Below are 15835 nucleotides of genomic sequence, written 5' to 3'. Positions count from 1 at the left end.
CATTTTTTGAAATTTTGTGGTACAAAAGAATTAAATTTAATACCTAAAGTTACAATGGTTATAATCCTTAACTGATTATCCTTAACTATACTCGGGTGATGGAGGCTTAGGGAACTTGGCTTTTAGTTTCAGAAATTAACTTACTGAATCAACATAAAATCTGATGCATTCCGGCTTCTTTGGGCACTATGGAATGAAATAGAGGTCACTTTCTTTAAGTTTATATAGTTATTTTGAGAGAGACAGAGACTGCACCCGCGGAGGAAGGGCAGAGAGAAAGGGAGAGAGAGAGAATCCCAAGCAGGCTCTGCACCGTCAGCGTGGAGCCCGACGCAGGACTCGAACTCACCAACTTTGAGATCATGACCTGAGCCAAAATTGAGTCGCTTAACGGACTGAGCCACCCAGGTGCCCCAAAGTCATCTCTTTTTTAATGTCTTCAATTTACTCGGAAAAGAGTCAGTATCCATAAATGAAGTCTGAAGAGCCAGGACGACAAATAATTCACCCACCATGGTTTCTGTGCCTTTGACTGTCCGGGCCCTAGGTCCGATTATACTCCTGAGCATTATGAGAATTATCGCGGCGCTTTAGGCGCCACAACACTACCCCAGACTGGCGACTCAGTTTCCAGGGCAACCTTGACACTGAGCTGTCTTGGTTCACCAGGGATAACGGTGCACCCCACTGTTAGTGCAGCCATCTTGTGAATTGCTTTTCCTTTGTACACTCTCTGGGCACAGCTTTCGCACCGTTTTCAGAAAGCCAGCAGGGTTGAATTTGTATTTGTGACCTTGGAACAGAATCAAACGAATGCTATTAAACCTTGACCTTGATCTCAACCTTCCTGGTGACAGAGCCAGGCAGTTGACTGATTAGAGGTCTCCTCATTTTGAAGGCAAATGTGAACTGGTAATTTAGACCATTACGTAAAGAGAAATTTTGTCATAAAAAAAGAATTAAATTTGATACCTAAAGTTACATGGTTATAATCCTTAACTGACAATGAAAGTATTAGCTGCAGGTCACATTTATAGCTATATTCTTTCATGTTGCTAATCAAAAAACGCAAATAATGCATCTAGCCTTAAAAGATCTCTTCCCGGCTTTGAAAATTCAATTTGCTTTGAGCGTCATATGCCCCCAACTCCAGTTTTTGTTTCCTTACTACCAATTTGGGACTAGAGGGGGCAGTTATGTGACTCATGTTTTCCAAATTCCCCGGAAGCCATTGAAAATATTCCCTTCAAATCCCATTACATAGCCTATTGTCAAAGCTTCCCCCATGGAAATGAGCAGACTATGCTCGAAACACCAGAGAAGCAAAGAACAGTGGCATTGAGAGAGCCATGAAAGACCACCCATCCTCTTCTCTCCCTAAACACGAGCAAATGGAGACCCGCAGAAAGCCAGGAACTCGCCCAGTTGCCCAAAGAGTGAGAGACACAGAGTGAAGTTTAATGGGGCATATCAAGGCTGAGAAAGAGGAAAAAGAATGATATTTTCCCTAAAGACCTCAAAATAGCCCTGGGAACGGAGAGAAGTTGGACATTATTGGATATTGAGTTACTATGGAATTTGTATTATGTCTTTAAAAAATCAAACATATTTAGCCTTGTTTTAATGTCTACCCCTAAGGATTGAGAGAAAACCAAATGAAAACATTGATCAGTTAAAAACATTACCCCTGGAATGCCTGAGAAATGTTCACCCACCTTCCCCATTTGCTATGCATGCATAAAGGGAGATCAAAGTATGTTATGATCTTAGTAGCATACATCTTCAGAATCTGCATGAGAATCCATGACGGTGGAGGGCAAGACTCTGGTAAACCGATTTAACCCTCACCATTTATAAGCATTTATTAATGGTGAGGTAACACCGCCCTGGAAGATAGAGGGGATTATGGACCGAATTGATTTTCTTGAGTTTCCCAGACCAATCTCTTGAGCCTTATTCATGTAAGCTTCTGAACTTTCCCCAGAAGCTTAGAATGAAGGACAAATGAGCCCTTCTTGGCCCTAAGGAAATAATGGTTGATTTTTTTTTTTTCTTCCTAAATTCAAGTGCTTGTTAATCCAGCCAATGCAGTATTTTGTATTAGGCAGGGCGGGCGGCATCCACATTATGACTGGGTAACTGAGTACGTTCATTTTTTCCTTGGGACGTTGGAGGAATTAAGGTCCAGACATGCTTTAGGCCACTTCTTCAGGCCCTGCTGAAACAGACACGCTTGAGCAAGAGGGCCGACCAATATGGAGCACCAAATGCACGGGGGTCAGGTGGTTGGGAAGGCTTATATCCGAAAGGCAAGCCATATCCTGCTGACGCTGTCCTCTTCAGGACCCCAGGGCGCAGTCACATCATGGTGGATAGACATGGCCATTCCCTCCAGGAACTGGAACAGTGGAGACGCTCAGATCTGGAAAGAGAGGTCCTGCCCGTAGCTGTATCATTACACGTTGGGAGCAGCGTTTTGCTTAGTAATGCCTGTGTCAATGCACAAACGGGTACCCAGCAACTACTTGCCGAAGGATGGTGTTTCATGGGAGAATGATAATCACATGCCAACAAATCAATACCTTCCTTTTAAGTCTTCACTACGTTAATGAAATGTTTTGGTACGTTCTACCCTAAATCTGTAAGGGCATAGGCCTTTTCTGTAATTCAATTAGGAATGTATAATTCCAGGGGTGCCTGGGTGGCTCTGTCAGTTAAGCATCCGACTCTTGATTTCAGCTCAGGTCAGCATCTCACAGTTCGTGAGTTCGAGCCCTGCGTCGGGCTCAGTGCTGGCATCGTGGAGCCTGCTTCGGATCCTCTCTCTCTCAAAAGTAAATAAGTAAACATTTTTTTAAAAAAAGGAATGTTGGGGCGCCTGGGTGGCGTAGTCGGTTGAGCATCCGACTTCAGCTCAGGTCACGATCTCGCCGTCCGTGAGTTCGAGCCCCGCGTCTGGCTCTGGGCTGACGGCTCAGAGCCTGGAGCCTGTTTCAGATTCCGTGTCTCCCTCTCTCTCTGCCCCTCCCCCGTTCATGCTCTGTCTCCCTCTGTCTCAAAAATAAATAAACGTTAAAAAAATTTTTTTTTTAAAAAAGGAATGTAATTCCAAATTTCTCATTCATTGAAGTCATTCTGTGCCCTCAAATATTAACACCATCTTCTCGCGGGGTAGACAGAATCTTTTAAATCTGGTGACTATGGTGAACATGGACAAACACCAAAGAAGGATTTGTGGCTTCGACTGTCAATCCCTTCAGGAACTGCCTTAGCTACGGAGTCACCTTGCCCAAGGGCACGTTCTTCCAGGGGTGGCTCATACCCAGTGACTGATGCGGGTGGGGGTGTAAGAGCCTGGTTATCCTGGCCTGATGAAAGACAGCTCGAGCAGGCGGTCCCGGCTCCAGGGCTGGCCAGCGGGGTTGATGGACGCATGCCAGCTCCACCCGTCTTTGTGTCCAAGCTTGCTTCCCCCGCTTGCTTCCAAGCTTGATCAGGCACCCATCCCTAATCAATACCTGTACCACAAGCACCACCTCAGCTCAGGAACCAAGCCCACAGCAGTAACTTTTACATATTTCATTGGCCTACGAAAGGAGACAAGTGTCTTTAAGCCATCGAGTCTCATTACACACGTGGCCCATAACACGTGGGGTTCAAACCAATGTTCGTGCTCCCTCTGAACGTGTACGTCCAACATATTATGCCAGCGCCTACTACGCGTCCGCTAGAGTGCTAAATGCCGGAGAGATTTGAGGTGAAAAACTCATAGCCTTGCTTTTAATATGTGCCCAAGCTAGAGGGGCCAAGAGGTAACTGTAATAAGTGATAATGCACCAAGTGATGACCTTATGTGCTTGGCTTTGAAGCAGCCATTTCAGGGGCACCTGGGTGGCTCAGTCGGTTAAGCGTCCAACTTCGGCTCAGGTCATGATCTCACGATTCATGGGTTTGAGCCCCTCATTGGGTTCACTGCTGTCAGCACAGAGCCTGCTTCAGATCCTCTGTCCCCCTCTCTCTCTACCCCTCCCCCCCTTTCTCAAAAATAAACATTAAAAAGAAGTAAAAGAGCCATTTTAAAAGTAAGGAGAAACGTGACTTTAGGCGATAACACTAACATTTGTATAGCATTTGCACGTCTGGTTTTCAGAATATCCTTACGGCGTAAGTTAATTATTACAAAAATCTTGCGGGTAAGAAACCGGAAGTTGACGTTTGAACTTAAAGTCTATGCCTTCTTTGCCATTTCCAAACACGCTCTGTTTCTTTTTCTTGAAGCATGTGGACAGAACGAAAAGGAACTCCAAATCCCTTTGTGTCGGAATATACCAGTCCTCGTTAGCAAACGATAACACAACATACACAGAGCACGCAGGACCTTGACCCAATAGAACATCAGAGAATATACTGTCCTTCTGTAAGCATCTGGAGAAAAGAAATACATTCCAAATTATATATGAGGCCAAAACTGTGCTTATGATTTTAAAATCCTATCACACTCGGCTGTAATCGTTTTAATAGCTTCAGCGTCCTAGCGCTAGACGAGCATGTTAACTGGAATGTTCTATTTTCAAATTGTTGAGAGTGGGACAGGGCTCCCTAGGACCATCATCATCGTCGTCATCAACCTCGAATCACAGCATATAACGAAGCAGACATTGTGATGAGCACTTTCTCTGCTTTATCTCATTTAATCCTCCCAGACGACCTTGAGGTTAACATCAGCCTTGCTTTACAGAGAGGAGGAATAAACGCTTTGGTTTTTAATCACTCAGACTTTTCTTTTCGGCATCGCAGAGTTCCTCATTATCTTCAAAATGATCACCAGAGCTTGTATTGCCATCATCACTGCAAAGCATATGTGAAGTATTTGTGCGTGCGTATGTGCTACGGAAATAAATTTAAAGAGGTAAGTTCTCTCCTTGCCAGAGCTGACATTCTAAACGCTGCTTACGGTTTTAAATAACTGAATTCTTCACAACGCATTCTCTTCTATTTTGGTCTACACCAGCAGTGTGTTTTTCCATAATCTTAGCATCCAATTATGCCCTTTTTTCGCACTGGGACAATCTCGTTCCCTTTCCCTTATTTGATTCCACGGCACCATTTGCGATTCACGACTTTTTGGGTACCTGCTGTTGGAAGAGGCCATAAGAAACCATGGTACTAACATCAACACTGAAGAGGCACATGGAAGGCACGTGGTTCACCTCTCTCATTTTATAGAGGTTTTTGGTTCTGTGTCTTCTGACTGCTCCACCAGTACTCACGCCGTTGGCCAATGCGATGTTCCCAATTCTTCTTGCCTGACGGCCCCTCACGCACAATACAAAAGCATTCTTCGCTATTGTCCTTGAAACTGACATCCTAAGATTTTGTTTTGACTGTTTGCCCCCTTTCACTGACTAATTCGCAGTGCTCAGCACACATACTGTTGCATGTTAAGAGCACTGGGCGCCTGGGTGGCTCAGTCGGTTGAGCGTCCAACTTCAGCTCAGGTCATGATCTCGCAGTTTGTGAGTTCAAGCCCCGCACTGGGGTCTGTGCTGATAGCTCAGAGCCTGGAGCCTGCTTCGGATTCTGTCCCCTCTCTCTCTGCCCCTGCCCTACTCATTCTCTCTCTCTCTCTCTCTCTCTCTCAAAAAAAAAAAAAAAAAAAAAAAAAAAAACATTAAAAAAAAAAAAAAGAGCATGAACCCTAGGGCCAGACTGCCTAAGTTCACATCTCTGCTCTGCTGTTTCAGAGTCATTTGACTTTCAGGCAAGTTATTTGGCCTTTTTGTGCCTTGGATTCTGCCTCTGTAAGTATGTATAAACTTCAGGGTACTGTTATGAGGATTAAAGCGAGTGAATGGGTGATGTGTAGAAATCTAGAACCTTACCTGACGCCAGAAAGCAGTCAGAAGTATCAGCTACCATTTACTCTACCCATTCATAGTTCAAGCAAGCTGTAACTTCTCAAATATAGCTTCGCTGAGGCTGAACATTATGCTTACCCATATTTTTTCCCAGCAAAAAATATGCATTCTTAGGATTTCTTGTTATATGACTCTGCAATAAAAAGTTTTAGGTTTTTTTTTTTAAGGTTATAGTACTACATTGATAGAAATAAATCAGAGCTGGCTGCTATTTTATAGCTCAATTTTTAGCCTGGGTATTCTGCCTTAAAATTACATTCACGCTGCCGGCCGAAGATACCTATTAGATCATTTTATTTGCCCTCCTATGTGCCTGAATCAGGCTTCTGTGGAAACAACCAAAGCAATGAAACGTACAAGTTTCTCAGTACCTTTCCTGGGAAATTAATTTACTCCGAAATAAATGGATAGCCTTCTTATCCTCCAATTATCCAATTATTCTCAGAAACACTGTTCTCTCTCCCTTTCTCCCTTCGTGGCCCCCGCCTTTCCCCACCCTTTAACAATTCCTCTTACAGGTTTGACCTAACAAGCCTAGTCTGAAGTATGGCCTGAGTACTGGCCTGTTGAAAGAACCCCATGAAGGTACATGTTTCATGTACGTGTTCCACCCCAAGGAAGGGAGGATTATAGTAAACAGTACAAGTCCAGACATCGAAATCATTTATTTCTTAAGCTTAGCACAGCTTAGTACACCTGAGTCATTTATCTCTTACATTAATCCTATTTATCCAAAACTGCAATCTTTTATCCAGAGCCTAAATCCATGCCACCTGATAGAAATGTAATGTGAGCCACATAAATCATTTAAAATTTTGTAGTAGCCACATTAAAAACAATAACTATAGGGGCGCCTGGGTGGCTCAGTCGGTTAAGCGTCCGACTTCGGCTCAGGTCATGACCTTGAGGTTTGTGAGGTCGAGCCCCCTCATTGGGCTCTGTGCTAACAGCACGGAGCCTGGAGCCTGCTTCGGATTCTGGGTCTCCCTCTCTCTCTGTCCCTCCCCCACTTAGTGTTCTCTCTCTCTCAAAAATAAACACTGAAAAAATTAAAATCAAAAATCAAAACAATAAATATAAACAGGTAATATCAATTTTGACAACACCCTTTACTTAATCTAATATATCCTGAATATTATAATTTCATCATCTAATCCATAGGAAAACCTGTTAATGAGGTATTTTACATTCTTTCTGTCATACCAAGTCTTTGAAATGGGACGTTTATTTTACGCTCACAGTGCATATCACTTCAAACTACATATTATTTTGGGGATTTCAGGCATGTACTGAAATCCCTGAGAAAGATGGCAAATATGGTGGACAAGTCTCAGAACAAGATCAGAGAGAGGATGGGCCCACAGATTATGAATGAACCAGCTTGGAATCTGGCAAGGAATAGTTGCTTGGACATGTCAAAGACTTTATTGTCAGCGTGGCTTGGCCCAGCAATACCTTGGGAGTCAAGAAACCCGGATGCACTCCTGACTCTACCACTAACCAGCTGTGAGATCCCGAGTAAATGACGTATGCTTGGTACTACTCAGTTGTTTAGACTAGATTACGAAAATCTCTTCCCCTATCACAAATACTCTACACACACACACACACACCTGCTCTAACACCTACCTATTCTCAAGGTAAAGGAGATTTGTTTTTAAAAAGTGAAGCATAGGAGCGCCTGGGTGGCTCAGTCGGTTAAGCGGCCGACTTCGGCTCAGGTCATGATCTCGCGGTCCGTGGGTTCAAGCCCCGCGTCGGGCTCTGTGCTGACAGCCTGGAGCCTGGAGCCTGTTTCAGATTCTGTGTCTCCCTTTCTCTCTGACCCTCCCCCATTGATGTTCTGTCTCTCTCTGTCTCAAAAATAAATAAACGTTAAAAAAAAATTAAAAAAAAATTGAAGCATAGTTAACACAATGTTGCATTAGTTCAAAGGGTACAACGTAGTGATTTGACAAATCTAGATGTGATGCCACGCTCACCATCGGTCTAAAGGAGCTTTTAAAAGAGAAGAGGGGTGGGGACACCTGGGTGGCTCGGTTGGTTAAGCGTCTGACTCTTGGTCTCGGCTCAGGTCAACATCTCTCTGTTCATGAGTTCAAACCCCGCATTGGGCTCCGCACTGGCAGTGCAGAGCCCGCTTGGGAAATTCTCTCTGTCTCCCTCTCTCTCTCCCTCTCTCTCTCTCTGCCCCTCCCTTGCTCGTGTTCTCTCTCTCTCAAAATAAATAAACTTGAAAAAATAAAAGAAGAACAAAAAAGAGAAGAGAGGGAAACAAACCACAAGAGACTCTTAACAGTAGAGAACAGACTGGGGGTTGACGGAGGGAGGTGGGTGGGGGATGGGCTGGATGGGCGATGGGTACTCAGGAGGGCACTCTTGTGATGAGCACTGGGTGTTGTATGTAAGTGATGAATCACTCAGTCCTACTCCTGAAAGCAATATTACACTGTATGTGAACTAACTAGAATTTAAATTAACAAAAAAAGTAAAAGAAATAAAGAAAACCAAATAAAGGAGCTTTTAAAACATCTGTTGAGTTTTTCACCACTAAAAAACCTTATATTTTTGCCTATCAAGTTTCTCCGTTTCGCCTTTTCTTCGTTTCAAGAGTTGTGCACGGTGATGTTTTATATAAGGGATTAAAACAACGGGAGCGAGCTCATTAAAATCCTGCTTTGACTGATCTCGGAACATGGTGAGTTGCCGATAATGCCTCGTTCATTTTGAGAATTAAAAGAATTTTTAAATACGGTATATTTCATGCAAAATGGATTAAATGTTTCCTTTTCTTTACCTGCCCCCCAGCTCACTTTTCCTCCTTTCCATTCTAACAAAGGCAGCGAGCCGCAGGTCGCTGGGGAGAGATCGGAGGTCATTCAGTAGGTGGGTGGATGGGTCAGCCATCCTTCTGCTTTTGTGCATTGAAGCCCTGGATAGATGCCAAGGGTATTTGAGGAAACAAGAGAGCAATACAGGCCTTCAGGCAGAGCGCTCATTCATAATTAAGTTGCTTAGTTGCAGGGCCATCAAAGGAAACTTCAAATACCCTGACAGCAAAGCCACCTGGGCTAAAAGCAGAAGCAGGATCATGCCCAAAAAAGGCAGGGCCAATAGCAGATACTCAGGAAGCACCAAGCAGAGAGGACATTTTGAAATATAAAAGCAAGAGCCTTGGGGGCGCCTGGGTGGCTCAGTCAGTTGAGCATCCGACTTCAGCCCAGGTCGTGATCTCGCGGTCCGTGGGTTCGAGCCCCGTGTCGGGCTCTGTGCTGACAGCTCCGAGCCTGGTGCCTGCTTCGGATTCTGTGTGTCCCTCTCTCTGTCCCTTCCCCGTCATGCTCTGTCTCTCTGTCTCTCAAAAATAAACATTAAAAAAAAAAACAAACAGGAGAGTGATTTCAAAATAATAAGCCGATGACGTCACTCGTGGAATATTGACTGTGCATTGAGTATTGTGCCAGACACGACGAGCGCAATATCTAATTTCATCCTCTCAACAACTTTGTTGTTAGCCGCATTTCACAGAGAGAGAAATCAAAGCCCAGAGAGGCCGAATGATTTGTCCTGAGTCTCAGAATCGGCACGGGGCCGAGGCAAACTGACCACAGATGTCTCTGCTCTGCTTAGTAGCTGGAGATTCTTTTTCTCTTTGCTCCATCCACCCTGTGTCCCCACACCCACCTAGGTTTGACCCTTGAAATGACACATTCCCACTAGATGACTCATCAAAGGGTGAGGATCAAAGGTCAATCTATTCTAAAAAAAAAAAAAACAAACCCCCCCCCAAAAAAAACCAAAAAACCTCCTACCATTCAAGTCTTTAAAAGACTAGCCCCTCTTCCTAAAGGTCCCCGGGAGCTTCTAGGAAATCTAGGGACTCCAGCTAACCACTGGGGCCTCGTAAACTTGCCAAGGAAACTTTCGGTCAGTATTTCCTTGGCCTTGAATCCAAAGGGTTTGGGTGAAACTAAGCTGGGCTTAAGAACACCATAAACAGAAGCCTGCCTAGATCGTTTTATTTCGCTCACTACAATGATAATGATAGGAGGAGAGGTAGGGGACCATGTCATTTTACATGGGCTTCCCAGAACCCAGGGTCACACTGATGGTAGAACAGGAGAGATCCCTAGAGAAAATCTAGTTGAAGGGCCTTGTTTTATGCATGACAGGCTCAGAGACATTTAGGTCACAAACCTAGCAAACAGCATCATGGGACTGGAGCCCCCATATCTCCCACGAAGGCGAACGGCTACTGGATGGCTACTCCAATCTCCTCCCCCTAACCCGATCCACCCCCCCCCACCTCCGGCCCCAATGCTCTGGTTCAACTCCAAGTTCAGACTAGGCCCAGCGGCAGGGTGGATTTCCTGAGCTCAAGAATGACGGATACCTACGTAAGCAAGCAAGCAAACACAACTTCTGATAAGTGTGACCTACTCTTTCTAACAGGCATTCCTCTCTAGGAATGTCACGGTCACAGCCACGTAGCACACAGTAGGGGCCCCCCCGCTTCCTTCTATGGCGCTCATAGCAAACAGCGTTTTGAGAAACATTCACATTGCCAAGACATTTGGTACATAGCCTTTAGATGGTGCTCATGTTCTATTATAACACAGAACCTGCGAGAAGTCTATGCTCAGACCTCCTGAGGCAGACCAGGGAAACACACCCACAGGCACTTTTTGGAGGTGTCTCGATAAAAGTACCTTTCCGGGGCTTTCACTCCCACAGCAGGGGTTTGGTAATGCTAAACGTACGAGACTAGCCTAAACAGGTCTCACGCGATCCTCGCCCTCAGTCCGTGTTTAAATGTGAACTCACGCTCTCGGAACTCAGATTCATCTTGCGTCTTTGTGTGTGGACTAGAGTTTGTGGCAATCTTGCTTCAAAATGTCCAACTGGGTCGCTGGATTGTGTGATGGAGCCGTTCATTTTGTGAGGCTGTTTTCTTCGGGAAACCCTCTTTCATTCACTTAAGAAAGAGCTGGTGAAATCCAGCATCATTCTTCAACCGCCCGCCCCCCGCCCCCAGCTCTGAAAAGAAGGGTGGGAAAAAACACATCACGCCATAGCAACCTTTCTTTCATTTCTTCTCCCTTCCACACATTGTGAGGTCCTAAGGCTCCATTTGCCTCATAGTTCTGCCAAAAGACACGATTCTTTGCTATCCAGTTTTTCTTTGCCAATGCAGCGGGTGACAGGCTGTGTCACAGTTGCATTGAGAAGCCCTGGACATTGTTGAGGTTTTCTATGCAGGGGAGAAAATAACTCCTTGCCCATTCACACGGATGGCTCTGCGCATGTGGGAGCTGACAGAGATTTCCAAAGTGGGACGTTATAGTCAGTATATGGGTACGTGTGTGTGTGTGTGTGTGTGTGTGTGCCCACCTTGAGTAGAGGAGGCCTAGGGATCGGGCAGCCGTGAAAGTCAGGAGGGAGGTAAAGTTCCCATCCGGAGCATCTGGTGATAACAAGTCCGGGAGAATCATGATACCGTTATTCTCATGTCTGAAATTCTAGTACAATGGGGAAAAATCAATTCATCCAGAAAGATCATATAAGGAGCAGAATTAGAACCGAAGGAATAGAGGGGGGCCAGAGTGGCTCAGTCAGTTAAGCGTCCCACTCTTGATTTCGGCTCAAGTCATGATCTCACTGTTCATGAGTTTGAGCCCCTCGTTGGGCTCCACACTGACAGTGTGGGATTCTCTCTAAATCTCTCTCTGCCCCTCCCCTGCTTATTCTTTCTCTCTCTCTTTCTCTCAAAACAACAACAAAAAAAGAACAGGGGCTCCTGAGTGGCTCAGTCAATTAAGCATCCATTTCGGCTCACGTCACGATCTCGTGCTTTGTGGGTTTGAGCCCCGCATCGGGCTCTGTGCTGACAGCTCGGAACCTGGTGCCTGCTTTGGATTCTGTGTCTCCCTCTCTCTCTCTCTGTCCCTCCCCTGCTCATGCTCTGTCTCTCTCTCTCAAAAATAAATAACAAACAAGAAAGAAAGAAAGAAAGAAAGAAAGAAAGAAAAGGAAAAGAAAAAGAACTAAAAGAATAGGAATCTTTAAAGAATAGATTGCAATTCAATTTCAGAAAGAACTTTTTAGTTTTTAAAATTAAAAAAAGGGGTGCCTGGGTGGCGCAGTCGGTTAAGCGTCCGACTTCAGCCAGGTCACGATCTCGCGGTCCGTGAGTTCGAGCCCCGCGTCGGGCTCTGGGCTGATGGCTCGGAGCCTGGAGCCTGTTTCCGATTCTGTGTCTCCCTCTCTCTCTGCCCCTCCCCCGTTCATGCTCTGTCTCTCTCTGTCCCAAAAATAAATAAACGTTGAAAAAAAAATAAATAAAATTAAAAAAAATGTTCTAACTTACAGAATCATTGCAAGAAAAGTACAAAGAATGCCCATATGCTGCTAATCTAGATTCCTTAGTTGTTAATATTTTTGCCACATGTGACTTCTCTCTATCTCTTTCACTCATTTGTGTATTGATATTTCCCTGAACTTCTTGCGAGTAAATGGCATTATAAATTCCCTATATTCCTAAATATCTCATCATGGAGTTCCTAAGAACACCGTCTTGCATAACCAGAGTAAAATTATATACTCCATATTCAAATTTTAGCAAATTGTCCCGATCATGTTCTTTATAACAGTATTTTTTCCCCTGACCCAGGATCCATTAAGATATATTACTGGTGATGTTTAATAAGTATAAACTTTTTAAGCTTTAGGGTTTTCAAAGAAGAGCAAAGCTGGAAGCATCACAATTACAGACTTCAAGTTATACTATAAATCTGTAGTAATGAAAACAGTGTGGTACTGGCATAAAAATAGATACATAGATCAATGGAACAGAATAGAAAACCCAGGAATGAACCCACAACTATATGATCAACGAATCTCCGACAAAGCTGGAAAGAATATCCAATGGGAAAAAAAAACTGTCTCTTCAACAAATGGTATTGGGAGAACTGGACAGCAACATGCAAAAGAATGAAACAGAGCCACTTTCTTATGCCATACACAAAAACAAATTCAAAATGGATGAAAGACCTAAATGTGAGACCTAAAACCATAAAATCCTAGCTGTAGCGACTTCTTTCTAGATGTGTCTCCTGAAGCAAGGGAGACAAAGGCAAAAAATATGTATCTGTATTGGGACTACATCAAAATAGAGAGCTTCTGCACGGCAAAGGAAACGATCAACAAAACTGAAAGGCAGCCTGCAGAATGGGAGAAGATATTTGCAAATGACGTATCTAATAAAGGGTTACTATCCAAAACATATAAAGAACTTATCAAGCTCGACACCCAAAAAAGGAATAGTCCAATTAAAAAATGAGCAGAAGACATGAACAGACATCTCTCCAAAGAAGGCATCCAGATGGCCAACAGACACGTGAAAAGATGCGCACCATCACTCCTCATCAGGGAAATACAGACCTTTGAAACTACAGTGAGAGGTCACTTCACACCTGTCAGAATGGCTAAAATCAACAACAGAAGAAGCAACAGGTGTCAGTGGGGATGTGGAGAAAGGCGAACCCTCTCGCACTGTTGGTAGGAATGCGAACCGGTGCAGCCACTCTGGAAAACGGTATGGAGGTTCCTCAAGTAGTTAAAAATAGACCTACCCTGCAATCCAGCAATTGCATTACTAGGTATTTACCCAAAGAATATAAAAATCCTAACTCAAAGGGTTACATGTACCCCGCTGGTTATTGCAACATTATCTATAACAGCCAAATTATGGAAACAGCCCAAGTGGCCACGGATTGATGAGTGGCAAAGAGGATGTGGTATATGTATATAAATATAAATATATATGTATATGGATATGTATATATCCAATGGAATATTATTCAGCCATGAAAAAGAATGAAATCTTACCATTCACAATGACATGGATGGATCCAAAGAGTATGATGCTAAGCAGAAAAGTCAGTCGGGAAAAGACAAATACCATATGATTTCACTCATATGTGGAATTTAAGAAACAAAACAAATGAGCAAAGGGGAAAGAGAGAGAGAGAGAAACCAAGGAGTGGACTCTTAACTATAGAGAACAAACTGACAGCTACCAGAATGAAGTGGGGGGGGCGGCCATAGGTGGTGGGGATGAAGGAGGGCACTTGTGATGAGCGCTGGGTGATGTATGGAGGTGCTGAATCACCATATTATACACCTGAAACTGATATTATGCTGTATGTTAACTCACTGGAATTTAAATAAAACCTTAAAAATTATTTAGGATTTTCAGAAATGAAAGGGGCTGTATCAAATATCAAATTTTAAACATCAGCTTGGCAAGTATATCATGTACAGTTTACCAACTCAACGCGTAGTGGCAGAATAAACAACGTATGTAGATAAATAACCGAAAACACCAAAAACAGTGAAGGCTTTCTGTGTCCTATGTGCGAAATTTGCCTGCCCCGAAGTCATGGAAATCCCCTCTAAGTCTTCTGGAAGCTTTATAGTCCCAAGTTTTACATTTAGGTTTATGATAACACCCCAAATAAATTTTTTGGTGAATGGAGTGAAGTAGGGGGTCAGGGTTCTTTACAAAAATTTTCTTTTTCTGTACTACTGTTCCGGTTCCTTTTTTTTTTTTTTTTTTTTTTAATTTTAGAACATCAGGCCTCTCTCTGCTAATCACCAGGCGTGTTTCATAGACAAAGAGATTTGGCCAAAGACTTGCATCCAGATGTAGAGCTGAGCAGAGAGGGCATGGCATTGGAAGGATGTGGTCGTAGGAGGGGCATTCCTTTGCACTGAACCTCAGTGTTGGGGGTTAGTCCCGGAGCTCTGAGGTGTCACTTGAGGTCTTTGTGCTGAATTTCCGAAGACAGAGAAGGACTTGCCTGCTGCCGAAAAAAAAAAAAACCACACACAAAAAAACATAAAACAAAAAAACCATCTATCAGTGGACTGGCCAAATAAGCTATCACTCAGGTGAAGGTATGGCTGCCCAAGGGTCCAGCAGCGCCCAAATCACCCAAACTCGGGAATTCCAACATGGATTTAATGTGAAAAGGACGAAAACCATGCAATGTCATTTCAGAGCATGGGCTAACTTAGTCAGAAGAGACATTGAGGCTGAGACTGAAGGATGGGCAGGAGAAAGCAGGTGGAGAGGAGACTCAAGATGGCGCCAGCATGCACCAGCAGCCATGGACGTGGGGTGTGGGAAGAGTGAGGCAGAGGGTGAAGGAGCACGGAAACAGCATGGGCAGGCAGGCGGGAACTGACTTGCCTCTGCAGGGACTTCTGTCATGCCAGGAATCTTAGACTGGATTTTAGGGACATTACGAAGTCTCTGATCATTTTTTTTTTAAGTTTATTTATTTATTTTGAGAAAGAGAGAGAGAGTGAGTGGAGGAAGGGCAGAGAGAGGGAGAGACAGAATCCCAAGCAGGCTCGGTGCCGTCAGTGTAGAGCCAGATGGGGGCTGGAACCCACAAACCGTGAGATCATGACCTGAGCCGAGATCAACAGTCGGACGTTTAACCCACTGAGCCACCCAGGCGCCCCGCCTCTGAACATTTTTAAATGTTGGTGACTTTTCTGTCCAGAGAGCTTTCGTGCACAAAAACATTCTTACAATTACTTCCGCCTTACTATTTAACGTATCTGTGTAATAGAAATAAAAACCTACATGTTTTAAGATTTGAAGCTTACCTTGTATTTATAACCTGGGTGACTTTTTTTTTTTTTGTAAGAAAAAGAACAATCAACTTAACTGGTTATTTGATTCGTGTGCACTCATTTCATAAATGTGACAGATCAGATTCAAAATGGATGAAAAACCTAAATGTGAGACAGGAAACCATCAAAATCCTAGAGGAGAGCACAGGCAGCCACCTCTTTGACCTCGGCCACAGCAACTTCTTACTAGACACATCACCGGAGGCAAGGGG

This window comes from Lynx canadensis, chromosome X (genome assembly GCF_007474595.2).
Source record: "Lynx canadensis isolate LIC74 chromosome X, mLynCan4.pri.v2, whole genome shotgun sequence".
Lineage (NCBI taxonomy): Eukaryota > Metazoa > Chordata > Mammalia > Carnivora > Felidae > Lynx > Lynx canadensis.
Note: the sequence above shows the minus strand (reverse complement) of the source record.